This window comes from Dryobates pubescens, chromosome 10 (assembly GCF_014839835.1).
Source record: "Dryobates pubescens isolate bDryPub1 chromosome 10, bDryPub1.pri, whole genome shotgun sequence".
Classification (NCBI taxonomy): Eukaryota; Metazoa; Chordata; class Aves; order Piciformes; family Picidae; genus Dryobates; species Dryobates pubescens.
The window spans coordinates 21,801,865-21,826,898 of NC_071621.1; the positions used below are offsets into that span (position 1 = coordinate 21,801,865).

At 45.4% G+C, this 25,034-nt stretch overlaps 1 long non-coding RNA gene across 1 annotated transcript in view; it reads right to left on the reverse strand.

The window, feature by feature from the left end:
* Window positions 1-25,034, reverse strand: part of LOC128897489 (uncharacterized) — a 69,326-nt gene that overhangs the window by 19,889 nt on the left and 24,403 nt on the right. The window contains exon 2 of the long non-coding RNA XR_008462407.1: window positions 15,843-15,910. This is a non-coding gene — a long non-coding RNA (uncharacterized LOC128897489). The remainder of the gene's footprint in view (window positions 1-15,842; window positions 15,911-25,034) is intronic.

Genomic DNA, 25,034 nt, shown 5'->3' on the forward strand with positions numbered 1-25,034 from the left:
ATGGCATCACAGAAGGGTAACACAAACAACTACAGTTTCCTCAGTGCTGTACAAGCACCAAATACTGCACCTTGCTGGAATGTGCTGCCATTAGAATGTCCACCTGCATGTACCACATTTTCAGGTGGCAGAAAGGCTGGTATGAGGGCTGGGGGTAAGTTGCAACACATACTGGGTTGCATGTATGCTTTGGAGCTGGAGGAGTACCCAGTCAGTGCTGGGAACTGAGAACATTTTATATGCACACACAGCTTTGCATAGTCTTACTGGTATCTGAATACATCTGCTGCTCCTGGAAAGACAGCATAGTCCTGACTTACCTACAGAGAAGATCTTGAGATCATTTTAAAGCAGTGATCAGGATCCAATGCTACTAGGAAAAAGCCTAAGTGAGCACTGTATGCTACATTTGGCTCTACCTGCTGCTGGTGTCACAATCCTGCCCATATCCACCCATTTTTTTCTTACAGTCAACTCCTGTGGAGCGTATGTGTTTTGGCCTTGTACAGAGTCCAATGCAGCATGATTCTGGCTATGAATATTGGTTCCTGGGGACTGCAGCACCAACAAAGTTGGTAGAATCGCTCTGACAAAATACTTAGTGACATCATTGACGAAAGCAAGCCACATATCTATCGAACCACCACTTAATGCTGCTCTCTATCCTGCTAGTCTAGTGTAGTGCTAGGTTGGTATGGATAAGGCTTCCAGAGCGAAGAGTTAAATTGTATTTGCCATCAGCAATGTGGTGTTGAATGCATGAACTCAAAACTCAATAGCCACCAGCCAACGACATTGTCTAAGCACCACAAAACATGGAACAGTTCTTTGACTGTGGCCCAACAGGGCTGTCACTTAGATATTTTTGAAATTTAATTAAGCAAATGCCATCATGCCTAACACAAACCATCTTGCGGTGAGCACGCCTTTGAATGCTCAGAGCAAAGCAGAAAGGAGCACTGGAACCCTGAGGAGTTAGGAATTATTCCCATATTAGGTGCTATTTCCACAATGAGCTGCATTCCCAGGGTATCCATTTTCATTATGCAAATTTATTGCATGTTATGTACTAGGGACATGTGTGTGGTTAAATTAAAACCTCGTTATTGTAGGTGCTGCACAGACAAGCCATGAGACAATTCCTGCTCCTGCAGACTCCAGTGTAGCGTCACAGTGACCTGAAAGCAGAGAAGAGGAGGCTCAGGGGAGACCACCTTGCTCTCTACAACTCCCTGAAGGGTGGTTGTAGCCAGGAGGGGGTTGGTCTCTTCTCCCAGACAACCAGCACCAGAACAAGGGGACACAGTCTCAAGCTGCACCAGGGGAAGTTTAGGCTTGAAGTGAGGAGAAAGTTCTTTACTGAGAGAATCATTAGTCATTGGAATGTGCTGCCCAGGGAGGTGGTGGAGTCACCATCCCTGGAGGTGTTCTAGAGGAGATTGGATGTGGCACTTGGTGCCATGGTTTAGTCATGAGGTCTGTGGTGACAGGTTGGACTTGATGATATTTGAGGTCTCTTCCAACCTTGGTGATTCTGTGATACTGTAATAAAGGATATGGACAGTGGGGAGAAGGTGCAAATTAATGTGCCCAGCAAAAAAGCACAGTAGGCAAAATCTTGCTTTTCAGGACAAAATCTGTAAGGCATGAAAGTGCACATGAGCCATGCAGACATCTCATTTATATTTAATGGTGGATGTAGTTCTGTTTATGAAATGATACAGATAAATAGACAAACAATTTCAATCCTCTCCATCCAGGGAACAAATCCATCAGGTGGCCATGTTCCGCCACGGAGACCTGCTAAGCCTGAATTTAAGATTATCTGGGGAGGAGAAGATAGTTCAGACTGTGTATCCATTCCAGCCTGAGCTGTCTGTTTCCACTGCCACTGGCTGCAGTGACTTCATGACAGCAGTCTCTCCATCCTCTGAAAATGGGGTTAGCAAACTAACACTTGCAGACCTCTGATGTGACAATAAACTCCCCATTGCCCCTCATGACTTGCATTTTCCAAAGAGATTTAGGCATGGAGAAGCATGAATACAGAATTAACCAGGTTGGAAGAGAACTCATCAAGTCCAACCTATCACCCAACACCATCTAATCAACTAAACCATGGCACCAAGTGCCTCATCCAGTTTCTTTTTAAACACTTCCAGTGATGGTGACTCCACCACCTCCCTGGGCAGCACATTCCAATGGCCAATCACTCTTTCTGTGAACAATTTCTTCCTAACATCCAGCCTAAACCTCCCCTGGTGCAGCTTGAGACTGTGTCCTCTTGTTCTGTCACAGGTCACCTGAATGTCCCTATAAGTGTGTGGAAGTCTCAAGTAAATGATTCTGCTTTCAAAATGGGGCCAAGCTATAAAGCCATGAAGGTGCTCAGGATATACCTACACCACACCAAGTGAAGGTGGCCTACAGAGCCCAAGCTGCCCCTGGACCTAGGATCAGCATAGCCAGATCAGTCAAAGACTTATTGAACAATCTTTGCTCTTGTGCTGCTGGTCCTAATGCAAATATACTCCCCTTCCTACCCTCATCAGCACCTCTGTGTGGCCCTGCACAGGAGCACATGGTGATACCAGCTGGAAACATCTGCTGTGTTGTGCAGTGTGGCGTATCTGCAGGTGCTTACATCACCTTGTCTATTCTGAGTCCTTGGTCAGTCCTTACTTCACAGAGGTGGTCGAGGATCCATTTTAAAGGAGCTGGTAGGGCTTCAGGGGGCAGGTGAGCCAGAAACATGATTAAGGGAGTGGAACATCTCCCTTAGGAGAGACTGAGGGAGCTGGGGCTCTTCAGCTCATTAATGTTTATAAATAGGTAATGGGTAAGTGCCAAGAGGATGGAGCCAGGCTCTTCTCGGTGATGCCAAATGACAAGGGGCAATGGGTGGAAGGTGAGGAATAGGAAGTTCCATGGAAACATGAGGAAAAATTTTTTCAGTGTGAGGGTGACAGAACACTGGAACAGGCTGCCCAGAGAGGTTGTAGAGTCTCCCTTTCTGGAGATACTCAAACCCCACCTGGATGTGTTCCTGTGTGATGTGGTATAGGTGCTCCTGCTCTGGCAGAGGGGTTGGACTGGATGATCATTTGAGGTCCCTTCCAGCCCCTAACATTCTGTGATTCTGTGAAAATAGCATTAAATCCAGTGAAGGGAAGAAGGCAGCTAAGATAGCAAGCAGAGATGAGATCAGACACTGGAATTTGACAGTATAAAGCAACAAATTGTTAATGAAGGGACTTCTTTAAGTATCTTGGAAATGTGGTAATGAGAAACCTCTTCTTACTGCTTCAGCAAACAGTACATCTATAACATGGCATTGTGAAATCTTGGCATCTTTGTACACAAATACAGTTAGGAGAAGAATGTGGTAAAAGGAAAACTTGGCCATCTTTCTTGATATACTCTCCTCTTCAGGAAATAATGCTGACACAGCCAGCACAGGCCTGCCACATCCAACTTTTATGTCCTCATTCCTATGGTTTAATAATCATAACGAACTATGAGGGGAACGTAAATACTCTTCATTCCACATCTCCAAGGATAACAAGAAGAAGGAAGAGATTTCAAACATTGGTAATGACTTATAGAGCTGCACATTGCTTAAAACATTGACCAGGAGCCAAGAAATACCCCTCAAGGCTGCAATCAAAAACAGTTTTTGGCTCTGCATTGTGAACATAAATTTAATTTGATCAACAGAGTTGTTGCAACAGACTTGCTGCTTAGAGTGTGGAATTTTGTCTCTAAACTGGCACCCTTCACTGCAGCTAAAGCCTCCTGCACAGCAAAGCTTTGGGCTTATGAAATGCAGCTCTGGCTACCAGCTTCAGGTTCACTGTGATGATGACTAAGGAGCGTCTTTGATGTATCTCCCTTGGCTAACTTAGAAGTCTATGTAACTTTTCATGCAGAAGTAGGAAAGATCTGAGAGTGGCAAAAATATTCCTCTCTCTTTTTGTGAGTGGATGGTGCTTTGAGGGAATGAAATCAGCTGAACTGGGTTTTGTTTATGTGTGTGAAGAGGTTCAACCTCCCGCTCTCAGTGGCTGTGCAAGTATAGAGGCAATCCCTGGACCATAGGCCTTGCAGACTAAGAAGACAACAGACATATATATGTCCCCCACTGCCAGAATAAAACACCTGCCTGACAGAAAATACTGGCAGGGAGAACAGAGAGGAACTAAATATATATATATATGTCTATACACACACACACACACTTTAAATTAGTTTATTAGAAAATTAGAGACCTTCTCAAAATATTTTAGGTATTTTTTTGTTGAAATGTAAAAAGTGCACAAATTTAAGTTGAAATTTGGAAAACTGAGGGTCTGTTATTCATACATATATATATGCCATCATAAATGGGATTCTTGTTGGTATTACTAAAGAGAAAGAAAAGATTTTGAGAAGAGAGAGAGTTATTCCATTCCATTCCATTCCATTCCATTCCATTCCATTCCATTCCATTCCATTCTATTCTATTCTATTCTATTCTATTCTATTCTATTCTATTCTATTCTATTCTATTCTATTCTATTCTATTCTATTCTATTCTATTCTAAAGAGTGCAAAGTAATTTTCAACAAACAACAACAATCTATAATGATCTGCATTTCAATATCTGAAGGAGACCTATAGGAAGGATGGGGAAGGACTGCTTAGAAGGGCCTGTAGTGATAGGATGAATGGCAATGGTTTTAAACTGGAGCAGGGGAGGTTTAGGCTGGACATGAAGAGGAAGATCTTCACAATAAGAGTAATAAAATCCTGGAACAGGTGGCCCAGGGATGTTGTTGAGGCCCTGTCCCTGGAGACATTCAAGATCAGACGCGATGTGGCCCTGGGCAGCCTGATCTAGTTAGAGGTGTCCCTGCTGACTGCAGTGGGGGTTGGACAAGAGGAGCTTTGAGGGTCCTTTCCAACCTAATGTAACCTATGTATCTGTGAGAAAACCAAAGAATGACCCTGTCTGCTCCTGAATACCACACACTGACTCTTACACGCTGACAGTTTGGTGACATGGCAACACAGAACCTTCTCCAGCCATGGGAATAAGGTTTATAAAAATATAATCACAGGTTCCTGTTCAGCAAAAAGAAGCCAATGAAGCACAGAGAGCCCTTACCCATGTCAGAGGCACAAGAGCTCCACATGAACTGCCTGAAATCTTCAGGAGAGAATCAGGATCTTCAGACAAACGTGCCATAAAAGAGAGTTGGGTCCTCATGCAAGCCGTGAGCAAAAGTGCCAGGATACAGCAAGGCTAAACAAGATAGAAATAGATATATTTTGGGTGTGTGATGTACTCTGAATGTCACCTCAACACTGGAATTGGCTGCTCAGAGAAGTTCTGGATGCCCCATCACTGGAAGTCAGGTTGGATGATCCAGTGAAAGATGTCCCTGCCCAGAGCATGGGGGGCTGGTGAATTAGATGATCTTTGAAGGTCTCTTCCAACCCAAAACATTCTGTAATTCTCTGACAACCAACAGCCACCAGAATGAGCTGGTTCTGACAGTGTGAATTACTATTAAAAGCAATGTGACTTTTCCAAATATCATCTCTGATTTTTGTTTTAATATTATTATCTTTTAAATGGAAAAGCACTAACGCTGCCTTTTTGGGGGGTTTTGTTAGTTTGTTGGCTGTTTTGATGGGGGTTTTTTGTGCTTTGTTTTTTTACAAAGAATGGGACAGCTCAAGGAGCTTGCAGTGAGCTTTAGAGTCTGTGACTTTCTTATTCAAATCCAGGCAGTATGAAAAGAGGTGATGATAAACTGTTCTGGTCCAAGATTTACTGTTCTAAGAAGAGGGAAGACAGAGTGGTAAAGTACAGAAGTGGTGAAGGGGGAGGAGGAAAAACAAGTACTTTGTCCACTGTTGTCTCCAGGCCTTTCTGTCTGACAGAAACAAGCCAAACCACCTATAGGAAAATAATATGTTTATTTCCAGTGAGAAATACACAGCTTAACAAGCCAGCTAAAGCCACGTGGCAGTGGGAGAGTACAACAGTTTGTATCATCATCATATGTCCAATGTGCACGTTTGCTTACTGAAGAGTGGCCCCCAGATGGACAGAGAAACTTTTTTTTGTGGAGGGGAGACAGAGATCACAATCATGGTACCAGTTACACCCAGTTACACCCATTCCTTACTTCACAAACCGTGGCAGACCTCCATGGCGTGGTGGTGTCTGTAGGTACAGGCTAACAGCACTGAACCCTGGAGAAAGAGTGGAGGGGCCACTCCAGGCTGCTAGGAACAGCTTCATGAGTAGTTAAAGCCCATGAGAAAGGTTGGCACCTACTACTGTGAACAAAAAGGTTGATTGTAATTTAAGTCAACTCCCAGGCAAGGCGTGTGTTGCATCACTTAGTAGCACATCCAGATTCAGGGCAGAATGGGGACATAGGCAGAGTTGACAATGTATCTTTCCTCTTCTGCCTCAAAAAGTCACAAAGGTGCTAATTGGTAATTACCACCAGGGAAACTCAGACATTTCGCATCTCCTGAGCTTCCTCCAAGGTGCTGAGGACAAACAGTGCAGCATTGATTCCCAGTAGTACTTCTGTGTAACCATGCACCTATGGCTGGGCTCCAGGGTCATAAATACTTCATCTGAGATCAGGTGCTGACCTGGTTCCAGGCCAACTCTAGCAACAGAGAATAGTGAAAGCATCTCAAATGCTTGCCCCTTATAGAATACAGGATACAGAATTAACTGGCTTGGAAGAGACCTCCAAGATCATCAAGTCCATCTGATCACCCAACCCTAACTAATCAACTAGACGATTGCACTAAGAGCCCCATCCAGGCTTTTCTTAAACACCTCCAGTGATGGTGACTCCACCACCTCCCTGGGCAGCCCAATGGCCAATCACTCTTTCTGTGAAGAACTTCTTTCTAAGATCAAGCCTAAACTTCCCCCTGCTCAGCTTGAGACTGTGTCCTCTTGTTCTGTTGGTGAGTGCCTGGGAGAAGAGACCAGCCCCTGCCTGGCTACAACCTCCCTTCAGGTAGTTGTAGAGAGCAATAAGGTCTCCCCTGAGCCTCCTCTTCTCCAGGCTAAGCAACCCCAGCTCCCTCAGCCTCTCCTCATAGGGCTTGTGTTCCAAAACCCTCATCAGCTTTGTTGCCCTTCTCTGGACACATTCCAGCAACTTATCATCTTTCCTAAACTGAGTGGCCCAGAACTGGACACAGTACTCGACGTGTGGCCTGACCAGTGCTGAGTACAGGAGGAGCATGACCTCCCTGCTCCTGCTGGCCATACCATTCCTGATACTGGCCAGGATGCCATTGGCTTTCTTGGCCACCTGGGCACACTGCTGGCTCATGTTCAGCCTACTGTCAACTAGTACCCCCAGGTCCTTTTCCACCTTCATTTGTAGAAAAGTCAGTCACTGCCACAGGGGCTCCTGCCATTATCCACTGAGACCTAAGAAAACCTCTTGACCTCTTTTATTGACCTCTGTTGAGACCTGAAAAACAGTTGGGACTTCATGGTTTAGTAGTCATGAGGTCTTGGGTGACAGGTTGGACTTGATGATCTTTGAGGTCTTTTCCAACCTTTATGATTCTATGACTTGGTCCAATACTACCCACACTGGTCACAAAACAACCCTGCACGTAGCGCCACTGTTATTCTTGTGCTTTAAGTAGAAGGGTGTCCCCTTGCTAAGACCTGCCTTCCTACAAAGGCTCTGCATCGTCCCCTTCATCCCCTGGAGTACCTGCCTGCCTGCCACAGATAGAAGGGACCTGGTTACAACATGGTGGTTCCCCGTGGTTCAGGAGAGCTGAGAACAAACAGCAGTGCTGAGGCAAAGAGCCCCATCCAGCTGAGCCGTGCAACATGACTAAACAGATCTGCACAGGCAGAGCCCTGCAGGCTGCCAGCGGAAATCAATCCCAGCGCACGCTGCAGGTTGGCAAGCACACTCTGAGGCTGCCTTGGGTTTGTTTTCGAGTTGAGGCTCATCGTTCCCGTTTATTTAAGCCCCAGTCCCAATGGAGAGAAAAGCAGGAAGAAACTACTGCCTCGTCACGGGGGTCTTTCATTAAGCTCCACGGTGCAGCTGAGAGGAATTCCGCCTGCTTTGCTAAGGACGAGCACAGCCCATGCCTTTGCAGAAGGACAGAGAGGAGGAGCCACGTGTGAAGGGAGAAGGCAGATAGGTAGGATGCCCTGGGGCAGGGAGAAGCTCCCCAGCTTGTGTAACTCGCCAGGGTAGAAAATTGCTCTGACAAGTTACGCAGGCTTCTGCAGCAGCTATGAATTTGATCCTATAAAACAAAGCAAGCCAAAACCACCCAAGTATCAACAACTTAATACATGCCTAGGTCACATGGCAGCAAGAGCAGCACAGAGCAAGGAACCCTCATTTTATTTATTTATTTATTTATCGGTTGGTTTTGATTGTTTTTTATTATGGAGTGGGAGCGAGGAGTGAAACTTGGGTGGAGCTTTCTACTACTCACTCAGAGGAAAAATAAGGTCTCTTTGCAACAGCTCTTGCCATGTTTTTGCTCTCCCACAAGAGCACCAGGCTCCCAGGGCTCTGCCAGGGTTGCTAATGCCACAGTTTTTCCAAGACTCCAGTCCCCAGTTTGTTCTCCAACCCAGACCAGCTTTGATACTGTATCACCAAGTCTGTTTGACTGAGAGGAGTGGGCTGAGGGCAGGAGCCTTGGCTTGGTGCCTGGTAGGACCATCCCTGGCAGGCAGCAGTACTTAGCAGGGGTGTGTTCGGGGAAAAAAGATAAAGATATCAGGAGTGGAAAGTGAGGAGGAAGGCTGAGAGGAAAACCGTGCAGGACAGCTGCATGACTGTGAACCTGAGTCATGCCAATGCAACACACCTGTGCAGTGGTGCAGCCCCCTTAGCCTCACTGCAGCCAGGAGTATAGACTTGCTGAGGTGGCATGCAGCTGAAAGAACTCCTATAAGGACCTACCTGTTTCTAGCAGTGGTGTGAAGGAGATGCTGGCTGGTGCATTCATCCTGCAGCCAGTGATGAGGTAAGCCTGCCTGGAGAGGGAGGTTTCACTGGCAGCTCTGTGTCAAAACCAGAACACTCACTGCCTGGTCAGATTTTACTGGTCTCAGTTATTTTTTTCCCGAAGACATATGTCAAAATCATCTTGCGTGAAAGTGTCTCAAAGTGAAACAGCTTGTTTTAACTCACAGAAACCTCTGGGGTTTGGACTGTGCTGTCTTCACCTCTCTTCATTTTCTTTGGTGGCAGAGACCCCAAAGACAATTCATCAACAAACCACTTTGTAGTTCTGACAATTTTCAGAGGAAAACTCTGTCTGTCCTTTACCCACTTCTCTCATGCTATATCTCATTATACATCTGCAGATCTTACCCTGGGGCCCGTTTTCAATACTCTTGTTCAATATCAGACAGATTGTCACAATAGGCCAAAATAACATGTCAGCCAATGGTCTCCTTGTCTGTTTCATCACAAGGAGTGCAGCAAACCAGCCCTCCCAGAGAGAACACAGCCAAAGCTCTGCTGTCTTACTCTGTGAGGTCCTCATGTAGATACAGCTTTTCCTGGCAATGCTGAGCTTTACTGATGAATCTTATGTGCCCACATGTAAAACTGCCTAAGTGTGCATACCTGAAGCTGAAAGTGGTGCATGGGGCCAGGCTCTGCCTCCTCACACACGGCTCAGCCAGGAGGCGGCTGCAGCACACACTTGACTCAGCTCTTTTCTTCAAACCTCTCTGGTGCAGTTAAAGCAGCACAGTCTCAAGTGCAGCTACACTGATGCTGCTATAAAAATACAGGAAAGGAAACCAGATTTGACAGAGTGTGGCACCTTCATACTAGCATAACTGTTCACACTGGTACTCATACCAGCACCACTCTTGTTTTGGAAATACACATTTTCTCCCTGGTTGATAGTCCTCTATGGGCAGAAGCACTGTGGGGAGATGAGGTCCCCGCGCTACTTGGCAGGAACAGTTTATGTCTTGCAAAGTATCCTTCTGTTTTAGAGGAACCAGAAACATAAAGGAGAATAACTGTTTTCCTTTGAAAAGTAGCATGTTCTAAGGAATGGCTTTTTCAACTGCAAAAGAGTACAAGATGGAAGTGATACAGGACCTAATAACCCACCTGGAAATACTTCGTATGGAAAAGCAGCTCAGTGAATTTGGGGATTGTGCCAAAGAATTATCAAAAAGGCCTTGCTAGATATGATTTGGGTTTGTGGGAAGCTTTTACAGCCCAGCAGGGTTTCCCTAGGCTGAGGTGCTTCTAAGCTGCCTGGCCTTTATTGCAGGCCTGGCTGTTGGCCAAAGCGATTCTATTTGTGAGAGTGAACAAGTTATGACTTGGAAGAAGCTCAATTCTTGCACACTGAGGACTCTGGAGACACAGAATGGGACAAAAACTGCTGAGAAATGTATCAGAACGTGGGAGCCAGTAGGAAGATGGCATGCTCCTGCAAATTCCAGATATTTAGGACATGGTCTGCAGGCTATGAGACAACTCACATGCAGAAGTAGGTGAACCTGGATGCAGGAGTGTAAGAGGCTTCTTGTAAGACCTGTGTTTAGCTCCCACTCCAAAGAGATTGCACATCAGTACATCTTTATTCTGACCATAGAGTGGTGGATTCCAGTGGCTTCTCCACAGCTGTGACTCTGCACCTCACCCTTCATGACCACAAGTGACAGGAGCAACAGCACAGTGTTAAAAACCATGAGGATTTTCAGAAGTCTATAGCAGAGCCTCCATTGTGCTCTCTTCAAGAGAAGGGAAAACAGTTCAATCAAAAAGTAAAGCCTGGGACACCCCCAGTATAAAGATGAAAAAGCACCACAGAAGTAACAATCCAACCTCCTACAGGACAGTTGAACTCTGATACCCATGGGGCCTCTAGGTGGCATTTCCAAATAAAAAATTATTGGGAGAGTGGGGGATATGGAGGGCAGAGGGGTAGGGGCAGAGGAAAATGGAGCAAAGAAAGAAAAAACTTCCATGGAAAGCTGCCATTCTTCATTGATTCAAGCATAGAACTTCTTGGAGGTTTACCAACCAGGAATTTTTGTGTGGAAAACGCTAACTGCAGGTTGGGCACTGTCCAAGGAAAAATACACACCAGTTTTGGACAGGAACAGAGTTAGGGGTCTAGATGTGTTCACTCCAAACCACCTGCCAAACAGTCCCTGCTATGGCAGGATGTCAGACCCTTGCAACTCCTGGTTTGTTGTTTTTTCTGTAGCACATTATAGGTCTGTCTTTGGGTCTCTGACTGTGCAGCCACAGAGTTTTTGGGACATGTTGGTGAATTCTGGAGAGCAGCTTCTCCATTACAGTCAGCAGTGCTCCAGAGTCCCAGGAGCTTTTCTTCTGAGTTTGACACCTGTACTTGGCCAGAAACCTTATGCCTCACACCACACTGCAGTGAGGGTGCTGAAGGGGAGGGATGTCAGACTGTGGCTTTTCAGGGGTGGTAACATGACTGTTTTGTTTAGTCCAAGTGTCTTTTTCTGAAGACAAGAATCCATGTTTAGCATAAGGCAAGGCATAGAAGGAGCAGGAAACAAGCTGGGAAACTGACCATTCCCTGGTCTCTGATAGGACTTGGCATTTGCTTGAATTTGGGGATTGCTAAATTGACATCCACTAAGGCTGGTGTTTCACACTTGATATTGCAACTTGCCATGAGGGCAGTGGATGAAGATGGGAAATGGAAGCACATTTTCTTACATGGGGGCTTTCCTCCTCTCACTGAAAAGTGCCCTTGATCTATATTCCATCTCATGCATGATAAGGAGAAATTTGATTTTTTTCCTAGCCCTCTTCAAATGCTCCTTCTTTATTCAATGCTTGTCACAGCAGCATTGGAGCACCTACCTTTTCTGCCTGCTTATCTGCATACACCAGCCCATGCAGTTCCTCTCCCCTGCCTTTCACCTTGTGCTTAATGTGATTCTGTTCTCAGTGAGTCAAATCCAATGAGGCATCAAGATGACCTAACTTTCACCTAAGGAAGGCACAGTGCTGAAACTCCTCTTTGGTTCTGCACCATAAGCAAACCCTTTGTCCAGATGGAGTTATGTTTCCTTGCTCTACCTGTCCCCAGTCTCACACTGTCGCCCTTGGAGCCACAGACTGTATGGACCTCCAGCAAGCAGGGCCTTCCACCTAGGGCTGCACTGAGAATACCTTATTGTTTCACTTTCATTTGGAGGGAGAAGTTTGTTCCTATTCTCACCTGGGGTGCAGCACAGCTCTTGAGCAGGACTAGTAGTTCTGGTTTCTTCACAATGCCAACTTTATCAGCCAGAAGAAAGCTGAACTCAAGAGTTCTCCCAAAGAGCCTTGCTCTGAGTGCCCAGAGATGGGACTGAACACGGCCACTGGTGCAAGCAATCTCTCTCAATCAGAACACATAGAGCAGCTCAATATCCTCCATCTCTTGTACTTTCATGCTCCAGTTGTTCAGAGGATGACAGATCTTGGACAAGATTCAGTAGAGCAAATATATATATATGTCCATATGAGCATATATGTATGTGTGTATCTGTTCATGAAAGGTAGGCTAAATGCAGTTCTTGCTTTTGGATAGTTGAAAGCTAGCATTTTTGCTGGTAAAGAGAAGGCACAGCACATCTGATCCCACATGGTGTCATCACTGACATAGCAGGAGAGCTGGCCTCAATAATAACTTTATCAGCTCAAAGCTGCCTTCCCTGGTGGAAGTCAAGTAAAAGGTTATGTGCCTGTTCGGCATCCTGTCACTTAGCTAGGAATAAGCTCAAGAAAGACTGATCCAGAAGCTGATGACAAGGAGGAGACTGGGAATGTACTGAAAAATGCTCTGAGACAGGAGGAAGAGGGCACAGAGGAGCCAAGTCTGTCCAAGTGTTGAAACATTCAAGTTTGCAGGGACAGAGAGTCAAGTGATCTGTGCAGGGTGCAGGCACCTCCTCTGCAGAGAGAACAGATGCTGCACTAGGTCAGGACATTGTATGGAGAGAGGCTGAGTGCAGGCAAGAGGGATGAGAGGCTTCCAAGGAGCAGTACAATCAGTAGCTCTGAAGGGCTGGGACTGGCAGGAAGGCGTGAGCAGACTGGGATTTTAGTTGCTCTGAAGAGGTAGAACATAATGATTGAGAAGAAAAAATAAACTAAGTGTTTTTTACTGAGAAAGCTTTGGAAGGTGGTAGCTGACCCTTAGGAATAGGGTGAGTGAGCCAGAAAGGAGTTATGATCAGGGTGTGGAGGTGCAATTAATGTATTCTGTCACGGCTTGGTGTGTGCTTCCTCATGTCTGGGTGTCTTAAGGCTTAAAGAGCTGATTCTCTCTTCCCTTTTTAGGCTGGTAACTTATGCTGGTGTAGGCAGGCCTGTGTCAATGTTGAGGCAAAGGCAGAAGAGTTTTGGGCGAAATGGGGAGTAGGAAGAAGGCTTGTGAAGCAGTACATGCATTTCTGAGGTGTGAGGATCAGCAAGAGTCAGTTGGGAGTAGGTGACTTGGCTTCTTCCCTTTAGCCAGGGGCAGTAGGCACAGCTGAGCTGCTTACATCAGAAATGTTGCTATTGGTCTCCCCAGGCACAGAAGAAACACGAAGTCTGCCACCCTCAGGAGGTAGCTTCGGCTATGCCTTGAGTCACCTCTGGGTGCAGGAAAGGGAGACCTGCCTCTGGGAGCTCCAGCTGGGGCTCCTCCTTTGGCCGCAAAGGCATGGTCATACTTGTGAAAGCTACTGAGCTACTGAACGCTCCTGACAGGCTTGTGCAGAGGACCCTGAGGGTCAGCAGGCTGTGACAGGAGCTGTAGATATGACTGCCTTACCTCCAAAATGCCTGACATCCAGGAACACAGCAACTGAAGTACACCACCATAGGACAGTACAGGTCTGCTCCAAAGAGACATGTTAAGTCTGGGGTCTCAGCTGGGATCCACCAGCCACAAGGGGGGCATGCCTGCAGCAGGGCTAATAGTGCTTTTGCTGTTACCTGCTGGTGGAAAGGGCTGTTGCTGCCTGCCTGTCAGCCTCTCACCAGCATGGGGATGTCCATGCAAAGTGATCTTGCAACACTGCAGGGGCAGAGATATCCAAGCAACCTAAGATAGGTGTAAAGTATGGCATAACAGGATAGCGGTAAGACTGTCTAGTACATGCCTACACAGCCCTCAAAACCAGCATGCTCTATACCAAATAGATTTACTATGGCTCAAAGGAGAATTATTTACTGAGACCACCTTTTTTTTCTTCTTCTTCTTTTTTCTTTTTCCTTTTTTTCCCCTTTTAAAGGAAAAAGTGGTGCCTCATCAAAAGATAGAGTAGGGCAACTGAACTCGACACAGTAAAGCCACAAACCCATGTTCCATCAGAACTAACCCATTTGCAGCTTTACATCCAAAACCATTAGTCGGTTTATTGCTCCTTAAAAATTCCCTTTGTCTCTTCTCAGTTGTGGTGCATGCTCCAGACGTTAAAGCTGGCACTGTCAGTCTTCAACGCAGTGTTTGAGATCTATTTACTCATTAAATTCTAAACGCAGGGCACTTTCAAAACCTTCTCCTAAGGGCATCCCTGTGTTCTGTTTGAGAGAGTTACTGTTGTTTTCCCTCCTACCCTGAAGGGCTGTTTACTGTAGCATCTTTCCCTTTTAATCCTCTTTCCCTTTCATGTCTAACAGTGTTAAACCCAACACAGGGGTAAAAGGCAGATCTTGCACATTATAATCGCCCATAGTTAACTGAAGAAGAATGTTTCACAATTAGGGGTCACATTTCATAAATTAGCACTCAAGAAGCTTTTCCCTGCGTGTTTTCCAGATTAAACCTCTGTTCTTCCATGTCCTAGGTTTGTATGGATAGATTTCGAGAACTGATCCCGTGAGCTGCTGTGCACTCTGTACAGTGACTGGGCTGCCACAGAAAGGACTTTTCTTAGGAGACCCTCCACAGAAAAATGTCTTGAGATGTACACTCTGGAATGTGGGCAGTACTGAGATGCTGAACTATGGTAGAGAACATCACGTTTCAAAACTGGCCACTGTTCCTGGTGTTTGGTTGTTGATTCTTTTTTACAGGGTGTGATGATTTCTCTAGTCCTTTTTGCCCTATATCTGAGAACTTGAGGACTGTGAATATATTTATCTTCATGACTTTGCTGTAGGGTGGTGTGGGGTTCCACGTTGTACAGATCTGAGAGAGTGTCACTTAGAATAGAATAGGACAGAATAAGATAGGATAGAATGGAATGGAATGGAATGGAATGGAATGGAATAGAATAGAATAGAATAGAATAGAATAGAATAGAATAGAATAGAATAGAATAGAACAGAATTAACCAGGTTGGAAAAGACCTTTGAGATCATCGAGTCCAACCTATCATCCAACACTAATCAACTAAACCATGGCACCAAGCACCTCATCCAGTCTCTTCCTAAACACCTCCAGTGATGGTGACTCCACCACCTCCCCAGGCAGCCCATTCCAACGGCAAATCACTCTTTCTATGAAGAACTTCTTCCTAACATCCAGCCTAAACTTTCCCTTGGCACAGCTTGGGACTGTGTCCTCTTGTTCTGTTGGTGGTTGCCTGGGAGAAGAGACCAACCCCCACCTGGCTACAACCTCCCTTCAGGTAGTTGTAGAGAGCAATAAGGTCTGCCCTGAGCCTCCTCTTCTCCAGGCTAAACAACCCCAGCTCCCTCAGTCTCTCCTCATAGGGCTTGTGCTCCAACCCCCTCACCAGCTTTGTTGCTCAGCACTTCTTTCTGCAGCAGGGCCAACATAAGCATCCCCTGGTTTCCCCTTCCCCTCTCCCACCACTGACTCACCTCTCAGCTGCACCAGTTTCAGTGCTGTGTGGGAAACAAATCGCAGAACACATCCAGGTTAAAAATAGCTGAGAAAAGAGAGGGAGAGAAATTAATTCCAGAATCTGGCCTGATACATGTGCATCCGAGGCCAATACCCCAGAACTTTTACAGCTCAGATTCAATCAGTCTGCCTGGCTCCATCAGTAATTTTTACCTGATTTCACGTAGGACAGAAAGGTAGAATTTTTGAAAGCTATTGACTTCCTTTCTAAATTCGGTGTAAATTGATGGCTGGATGAGGGATAGAGATCTTAATTAGAGAAATGCAGCCAGCAGCCAACTGGGTGGTGAGTGTGTGCATACTCTGACTGACCCTATGCATACATTGGCTGGTCAGACAATATATATGTACCTGACTGCTGCTTAATGAGGAGTTTTACAGCATCCAGGATTTGGGCTTGTTGCAGCTATTTCACTTTAGGAGGAAGAGAGAGAAGGGAAGCAGCTATGAAGCAAGGGTCACAGACCCACAGGAAATTAAAAGCCATTAGTTCCCCCACTTAAAAAGGAATTCATTAAACAAACAAACAAAAACCCCACCAAAAAACCCCATCCCAAAATTCTGTAAAATAAGATCTCTTCTGCCAGTGAGTTTGTGAATCAAGTGAATAATTTCTCATCCAATTTGGGTGAGAGCTGAGCCTCCAATTCCTGTCCAGACTCCAGTAACCACTTCTGCTTTTAGCACTCTAAACACCAATGGAAAGCGTGGACACTGATTTCTTTCCCATACTCAAATGTCACTTAAAGCTCTTGTTTTCCTTGAGTATCTCTTTTAAGCACTTGCTTGATGTCTCTTCCTACATGCCTTCTTTCTGCAATGGCTTGCCAAGAGCTCCATTCTCTTCTTTTGTATCCACTATGACTCCTCTCTAACCAGTTAATGGCCTCCAACTTTGGGATAAGGGGCAATAGATATAAACTACAGCACAGAAAGTTCTACTTCAACACGAGGAGAAACTTCTTTGTTGTAAGGGTCATGGAGCACTGGAAGAGGCTCCCCAGAAAGGTTGTGGAGTCTCCTCTGGAGACTTTCAAGACCCATCTGGATGCATTCCTGTGTGACCTGCACTAGATTATATGGTTATGTGATCTGGCAGGGGGGTTGGACTCGATGATCTCTGGAGGTCCCTTCCAACCCCTAACATCCTGTGATGCTGAGATCCTGTAGTACAGTGTGCTAAACAAAATATTTGTCTTTGAATTCTTTGGTGTGAACAAAAGTTGGCTCTTCCTGCCCGCATCTTCTTATGGAAAGGGGTCTGTTTCAACCACTTGTGGGTTTCTGTAACCTTTGTTTTCTCCAGTAACAGAAATTATCATCACTATAGGCTGGTCTCTAGGTGGGAAACCAGAGATCTGGGGCAGGTGGGGATTTTCCTGTTGCAGGAAATCCCTGGGTAGCAATAACCCAGTGTAGTGGCCTCTGTGCCATCCCTGCTGCAGACATCCAGGAACATTACTGGGAGTTGCACCCAATGTGATCTGTTTGCAGATACTCCAATCTCACCACAGGTATAGAGAAGACTCCTGGGGGATACGCTTGTGTCAGTTCCCTTGTCATTACATAGCTCTGTGTCTGCTCCAGTCTGTGCACTGTGATAGCTGCTAGACATCAGCTCAGCTCCTGCAAGGAAAGTATCTTTATAGACCTTCCTAGCACTGATTTAACTCCCAGAACTAGTTTCTGTAAGGATTTCCCACTCCCCCCTACCCCCCAATAAAAGTATGTAGCTATGATGCAAAGGTGCCACTAGGGACCTGTAAAGGAGATCTGAAGCAGAAACTAAGGATGCCTTATTGGAAAGGAGTGCTAGAAGGTCCCATCCACTCACCTCACCAGACAGAGAAACTTAGGAGGTGCTGGTGAATCCTTACCAAGCTGGAGTAACTTCATGCAGGGCAGAGCAGACCTTACACTGCTGTAAGTGATATTAGGATCTGGATTTATCCTCAGGCAACTACAGAATTTGGGTGAGTGGTGTCAGTGCAGAATGATCACAAAGCTGGCAGAAATTGTGTAATTGGTTTATCAAAGGCCCTTCTCCTCTCCTCCAGTCATATTTTAACAGCACCCTGGTTTATTCCAGATGTCAGTAGACAACAGAATCATTTCTGATCAAACTTGCCTTAAGCAAGAAGATGCATGTGAACAACAAAGCACTAAGCCACCCTTTCCAAAGCGTGTGTGCAAAAACGCCTCTTGTACAAGGAATAAGCAGCATGTGGTCTGGATGTGGCAAGCAGCAACAGGAGAGGGAAAGGGGAGCAGATGGAACCTGTACATGAGTGACAAGAACGGATGTAGGCTCAGATCGAGTTTTGTAGTGTGCAGAGGCTAAGCTTTTGAAAAGCCTTAAATAATAACCACATCTTAAGGAGGACTGCAGCAATGGGCAGGCAAATAAATGTGCTGAATGGTGAAACTGCAGAGGACACAGCAGTGGGGACAGTGATAGATACAGAGCATATGAAAAGTTCAGTCTGACACCCAGGCCATGAGTACTACCAAAGGTGTGCACATTGTGGAAATACCAGCCTCCCTGAAACCTCAACAACTTAGCAATAAAACATCAGGAAATGATAAGTCTGGGTCAGAAAGGTCTGAGAATTCCACACAGCTGAAATAAAGATTGAGCATGAGAAATTAGCGTCAAGAAATGAGATTCAGATGTTTAAAGCTGATTGTCTGAACCGAGTTAATATAGTGCACCATCTTTCACTTCAAAATGTTTGGATCATGCAGCTGGATAGAGCTTCCCACAATTGTGAAATGCAGCAGCTCTCTGGATCTGAGGAGCATGGGATAGATGCATCTGCCTGGATATGAGCAGGCTATAAATGATGAATTTGGATTACAGCCTTTACCATCTCAGTCCAGTTTTACCAATTCCCTGGATCAATAGCACAGAAAACCAGCCCAGCAGCAAGGCTGTATGAAGCTCCTATCTTCACATATTCTGGCCTTGCACTCTCTCTCTCTATCCATCTCTCCATGGACTGAAAATGCTCTCTATCTTGACTGTGAAACACTCTAATGATCAGCATCCCTTACTCTCTTACTTTCAGCATATTTTAGTGAATACTTAACCAGCTCTCCAGCCATTCCAAGGGAAATTATCCTCAGTTTAGTGTTGGAGGTGAAAGCTCTAGAGAATTCTATTTACAGCCCTGCAATGGCATGTATGGGACAATTGCATCTTCACTTGTCATCACATATGCATAGAAGGAAGCCTTTATCCATATTAATGCAGTCCAGCACCATGACCACCAAAACCTGCACACTTTCAGTGCTAAACTTTTTATCCAGGCACATTTCAGATGGGTTTATATTGACTTGCAGATACACATTTTGTGTATTGTGTAAACTGCTTCAGCCAAGCAAAGTAATCTGAGAGTCCAAAAGCAGCCACCTGAAAGCCACACCCCCAGGAAATAAAAATCCCATGGGCATGAGGGTTTTGCAGGCTGGCAACTCATTTCGTTCAGAGCTCTGATAAATTACACTGCTGGTGGGAGTAACTCTTTCCTGGGATGAGATAACACAATCAGTAGTCCTTGGGTGAGAAACTAATTAACTGGAGACAAGTGCAGATTCTCTAACAATACTCCTCCATGCACTATCTGCTCATGGTGACCAGTTCTTGATTGGGGTGATGGTGTACAGAAGAAAGAGACAATGCAGATACTAAGCTCTTGTATCATTGATCTTTTCCTTTGCTCTATTTACATGTGTTGTCATTGCAGCTAGACATGCATAGTTACAGGCCAGAACTCTCTGGGACATCCTTAGGGAAGCTAAATTCAAATTTGACACTATGATTTATGCTGTGAACAAAACAAACTGGGGCGTGTTCTCTTGCCTGTAAGCAAGCTCCACAGCAGAGCTCTTATGTATATGGCAAGTTCCCCTCCCACAGCCACCTCCCAAACAAGAAAGGGAGGTACTCTTCCAGGAGGAAGAGCATCTCCGGGAGGGCTCCAAGGTGAAGCTGTGCCAGGGGATGCTTGAACCTGGGCCTGAGCCTGTCCCCTCTCCTAGGGCAGATACAGCCAGGATACAATCACTTCTTTCACAGTGCCTCCAGCACTTGCTGATTTCAGAAGACTGCATGGAAAGTTCAGCATCTCCTGTCACTTGAAGCTGAAGTGCAGGGCCCAGGTTTTCCTCCCATGCTACAGGAAGCTGGTTGGGATTTGCTCTATTGCTGATGGCTTGAAATTTTCATTTGCATCTCCTCCCCATTCCTGTTTAAGACATACATCATAAAGACCCAGAGAGGCTGCACAAATTTACCAAAATGGTGAGAGCAGAGGACATTTGTTACCACAATGAAGCTTTTAATGTACCTAGACAACAGCAAAGCAGCAGAGGTTGACCTGAGCAAGCACTCTCCAACATTCTGTCAGGTCCTGCAGATACAAACCTTGGTGCTGATAGCTACCTGAAGTCCATGCCCACAGCTGTCATTCCTCCTGGTATGCCAGCTGGTGTACTCAGACATCAGCACTTAGGGGATGGGATGCATGCTGGGGCATTTTTTTATTGAAAATTCAGCATCACTGCTGCCTCCCAGAGAACTGGGTCACTTGTTATGGTGAAAGGGACTGTGTGTGTCCTGGGATAGCCTGCCTCCCCATATGTCTCCAACATGGGATGAGATCTTTGGGAGAGATCACATGGATATATGCCAAACACATCCCTGATATAAACAGGTCTAATCCCATACTTTTCATGTGTGGGCCATGTGGGAAGACAGGACATGCTCCTTGGAGCCCATACTTCCCCACAAGCCTCTAGTCCTGAGACATCCTAGCCATATGGTACCCAATGGTACCTGGCAGAGAGCTGGTGAAGCCTGTGGCACTGTCCCATTTTGCTGCAGCTATAACAACAGCTTTATTTGTCTCCAGTAGCTCCTCTCACCCCACCATATTGGCACAGAGAGTGAGTGGTGCCAACCACATTGTAGAGGAACAGAGATGAAATATCTAAAAGAAGGGAGAGAATTCACCACCACCCCCTTTGCTTCCCCCTTGCTCCTCCTGATTGCACCTGCCATTAGAATTACCAAAATGATCCAGGAACATCACTCACTGAAAAGCTTAAAATGGGCAAGTTTCTTGCCAAAATCACCTGAGGAAACAGGCTTGTCCCCATGCTTAGAAGAACATCCCTGTCAAGTTACTTCTCTCCCAGGCCTGTGATTCACTCCCAACTCAGCCAGCACTGGCTGACCACACTTCAGATGCCTTGGGATAAGAATGAGAATAGAATAGGATAGGATAGGATAGGATAGGATAGGATAGGATAGGATAGGATAGGATAGGATAGGATAGGATAGGATAGGATAGGATAGAATGGAATGGAATGGAATGGAATGGAATGGAATAGAATAGAATAGAATAGAATAGAATAGAATAGAATAGAATAGAATAGAATAGAATAGAATAGAATAGAATAGAATTAACCAGGTTGGAAAAGACCTTTGAGATCATCGAGTCCAACCTATCATCCAACACTATCTAATCAACTAAACCATGGCACCAAGCACCCCATCAAGTCTCCTCCTAAACACCTCCAGTGATGGTGACTCCACCACCTCCCCAGGCAGCCCATTCCAATGGCAAATCACTCTCTGTACGAAGAATTTCCTCCTAACATCTAGCCTAAACCTCCCCTGGTGCAGCCTGAGACTGTGTCCTCTTGTTCTGGTGCTGGTGTTATTGTGTTATTCTTTCCTGTCCCTGGCTTGTCACAGTTAAAATCATTACTAATTTTGTGGGGGATTCATTTTCATGCACTTTCTTAGTAGGGGGCTTCAGTGGGGTCCACCCAAACCACTGAAGTAAGAACACAAAGCAATCAATAAACACCTTTGACAGGATGCTTTCCTTGCCCAAATGTGTATCAAGCCTTTTTACATCCAGCGGGCCAGAAGAAAAGCTTCATTCACAACATATGCTGTAGCATCGCTTGCTTCAATTTTAGTACTCAGCAACTTTGATAAATTCTTGATGCAGCTTGCAGACATAGTTAAGGCTGTCTCTACCGCCTACTGCAGGAAGCTGGTCATTGTATCAAAGATCAAAGTTGCTCACACCAAGGCAGGAAGGTTATATACAAGCAACAAGGAACTACAAATGCTTGTATTTGGACGTAGGTTTGCCACTGTCCATGTATTGGTCTCTAAATTTGACCCAAACCCACTTGAATCAAATCAGGAAAAAAACCCCAACCAAATAACCACCAATTGCTGCACCACCACCCAGATTACTCACAGGCTAATCCTCCTGTTACAGAGGGAAGATACTCCATTATCAAGATGTTTGATATGACTTTGAAAAGATGGATTTGCTGAAAACCATATTAGACACTTACATAGAATGTAATGACCTTAAGTGGCTGTGCTTTTAAAAAGGCTAACAAAAGAGTAAGTATTAGAATTAGAATTAGAATTAGAGTCAGAATTAGAAGTAGAATTAGAATTAGAATTAACCAGGTTGGAAGAGACCTTATCCAACACTACCTAATCAACTAAACCATGGCACCAAGCACCCCATCAAGTCTCTTCCTAAACACCTCCAGTGATGGTGACTCCACCACCTCCCTAGGCAGCCCATTCCAGTGGCCAATAACTCTTTCTAAGTACCCTGCAATAGGCATATCTCACAGGGCTGTGTGTATGCTACACATACAGCAGCTGCAGAACAGGTAAATGTGGAGCAGAAACCGAAGCTCATTGAATCAGTTAATTGTTCCACAGCAATAAACTAAGAGATGGCTTTTTATACATCTTTCAAAAATCACAAAGGTGGGTAGGATGCTTTTGGAAGTTTTTCCTGAAATCGGGGGTCTCTGGGATACAACACAGCTGGGAATTACTGTGAAGCAACTTCTGTTGGGCTCTGGCAGTTTTCATGTAAACCTAACTGCTGCTGGAGTCACATGTGCAAACGCTGCAGGACTGCCACTGGAGGAAAGACCAGCAGGGGAATACAACCAAGTGTGTCCCTCCTCACTTCTTTCTCTGCCCCTCCACTGCAGGATAGGAAACCTGAGAAAAGACAGATAAACCAGAGTTTAAGACTGTTTCAGTGGCTCTATCAGGGTTTGGCACACAAACAGGATTCACAAGCATTTTGGGTTGATTTCCTCTCATTTCTGATCTTTCTGCATCCCTGCTCTGTTCTGGTTTACTATTCTTCGGCTCCCTGTACAAACAGGATCTTTCTTCAACAATGTTCTGCCACATCATCTTCCTTCCTTTGTATACAGGCTGATACTGCATGTTACACACCATGCAGCTTCCTAAGGCACCTCATTTCTCAACACCAGCAAAAACAGGAACCAAAAGCAAAGCAGCAGTCAAAGACTAGATTCTCACTGTAGTTTAAAACTGAACCCTGGAAAGTTTCTGATTCAAGATGACTTCCGAGCTAACGGATTTTTTCTGGTTTAGTGCTTTGGGTGCCACGCTGCAGACTATGTGCAAATGAGGGACTGACTCTTTTTACCAGACTCAGATGCCTCTCCAGAGAGGTCTGCAATGCTGACCCAGGCTTTTCCTCCTTTTTTTTTTCCTTTTCTGTTAAAAGTGAAGCTAGCTGAGCAAAGTGCACACTGCTTCATTGTTCACCTCTTTCCTCCTGTCTCATAAGGTTTGCTGTCTGATTTTTTTGCTCTGAGGAGATTAGATAGCATGTCCTCAGGGAAAGGAGAAAACCACAGGGTGCATTGCACATTGCACAAATGCTCTCATTACTCTGAAGCCTGAAGAAACCAGGAAGGAAGCTTGAGGCCGGTGGTTTGGCAGGTGTGGGGCCTTTTTTTACACAGACATCTGTTTTAAGTGGTAGCTCTGGGTTTGGAGATGAGCAGGGAATGGCTGCCACCCCCACCCTTTCTCTGTGTCATGGCAAGGGGGTTTGGGGTCCCAAAGAAGCAATGTCATCCATTTGCCCAAGCTGTGCTTCAGGATTCTGCTCTCTCTATTTGTGGGGCAGGGCTGCAAAAGGAGATTGTTCCTCCTTGTAAACTGGCAACTGGGTAGTGCAGCTGCTCCCCTGCTGCCAGAGACAGAGGTGCTGCTGCTGCTATACCAGCATGCACAAAATGGATGGAGTTAAAGTACAAAATGGCAGTCTTCCAGTACCTGAAAGAGGCTTACAGGCAGGATGAAGAGAGACTGTTTACAAAGGCCTGTAGTGATAGGACAAGGGGCAACGGCTTCAAACTACAGAAAGGCAGGTATAGATTGGAGATCAGGAAGACTTTCTTCAGTATGAGGTTGGTGGAACACTGGAACAGGTTGCCCAGGGAGGTGGTTGAGGCCCCTTCCTTGGAGATGGAGATGTGAAGCTCAACAAGGCCCTGGACAGCCTGATCTAGTTGGGGATGTCCCTGCTGACAAGTGGGGATGTCGGACTAGATGACCTTTGGAGGTCCCTTCTTGCCTGGACCATTCTATGATTCTAAATACACTAAGCTTGATGCAAAGACCTGATGAAAACAGTTTGGGTGCTAAAACATACACCACATCAAAATCAACTTTTAAAATTCCACTAGATCATTTCTAATGGTTTAGGTAACACTGCTAGTGATCCCATTACAGTTCTGAATGAGCTGCTTCCTTTGGCAGGATGTTATGGCACACTCTCCACTAAGCCCTGCATCGCCTCTGAAGGAATTCATTAGTGCTTGACAGTTAATTATCCGTGGAATAACACATCTGGAATCCCCACCTTAGAAACAATCTAGAAAGGAACTGCAGCTTTTAGGGCTGAATCCTGCTCTGCTAAAACACAGGTGGGGAGGAAAAAGGGGTTTGCATAATATCCTCTCCAGTGGGGATTCTCTGGGGCAAGTAAGCATTGAGCCACATTGTTATTTTAAATGACAGTTAAGTTCTTTCTCCTGTTGTTCACTGCTGACTTTAATGAACATTCAACAACTTAATTATCTTTCAGACTGCTACTCCTCTGCTACAGATTGCTGAAATTGGTCAGTGAATTCAGAAGTTATTGGGGGAAGGGCAGATATGCAGAAAAGCACAGACTGAGACTGCCCATGCAATTGCAGACCCTCATTTCCATAAGAAATAAAGCTAAAGTCATTTCAAGGTGAGGGATAGTTGTTAATGCTTCCCA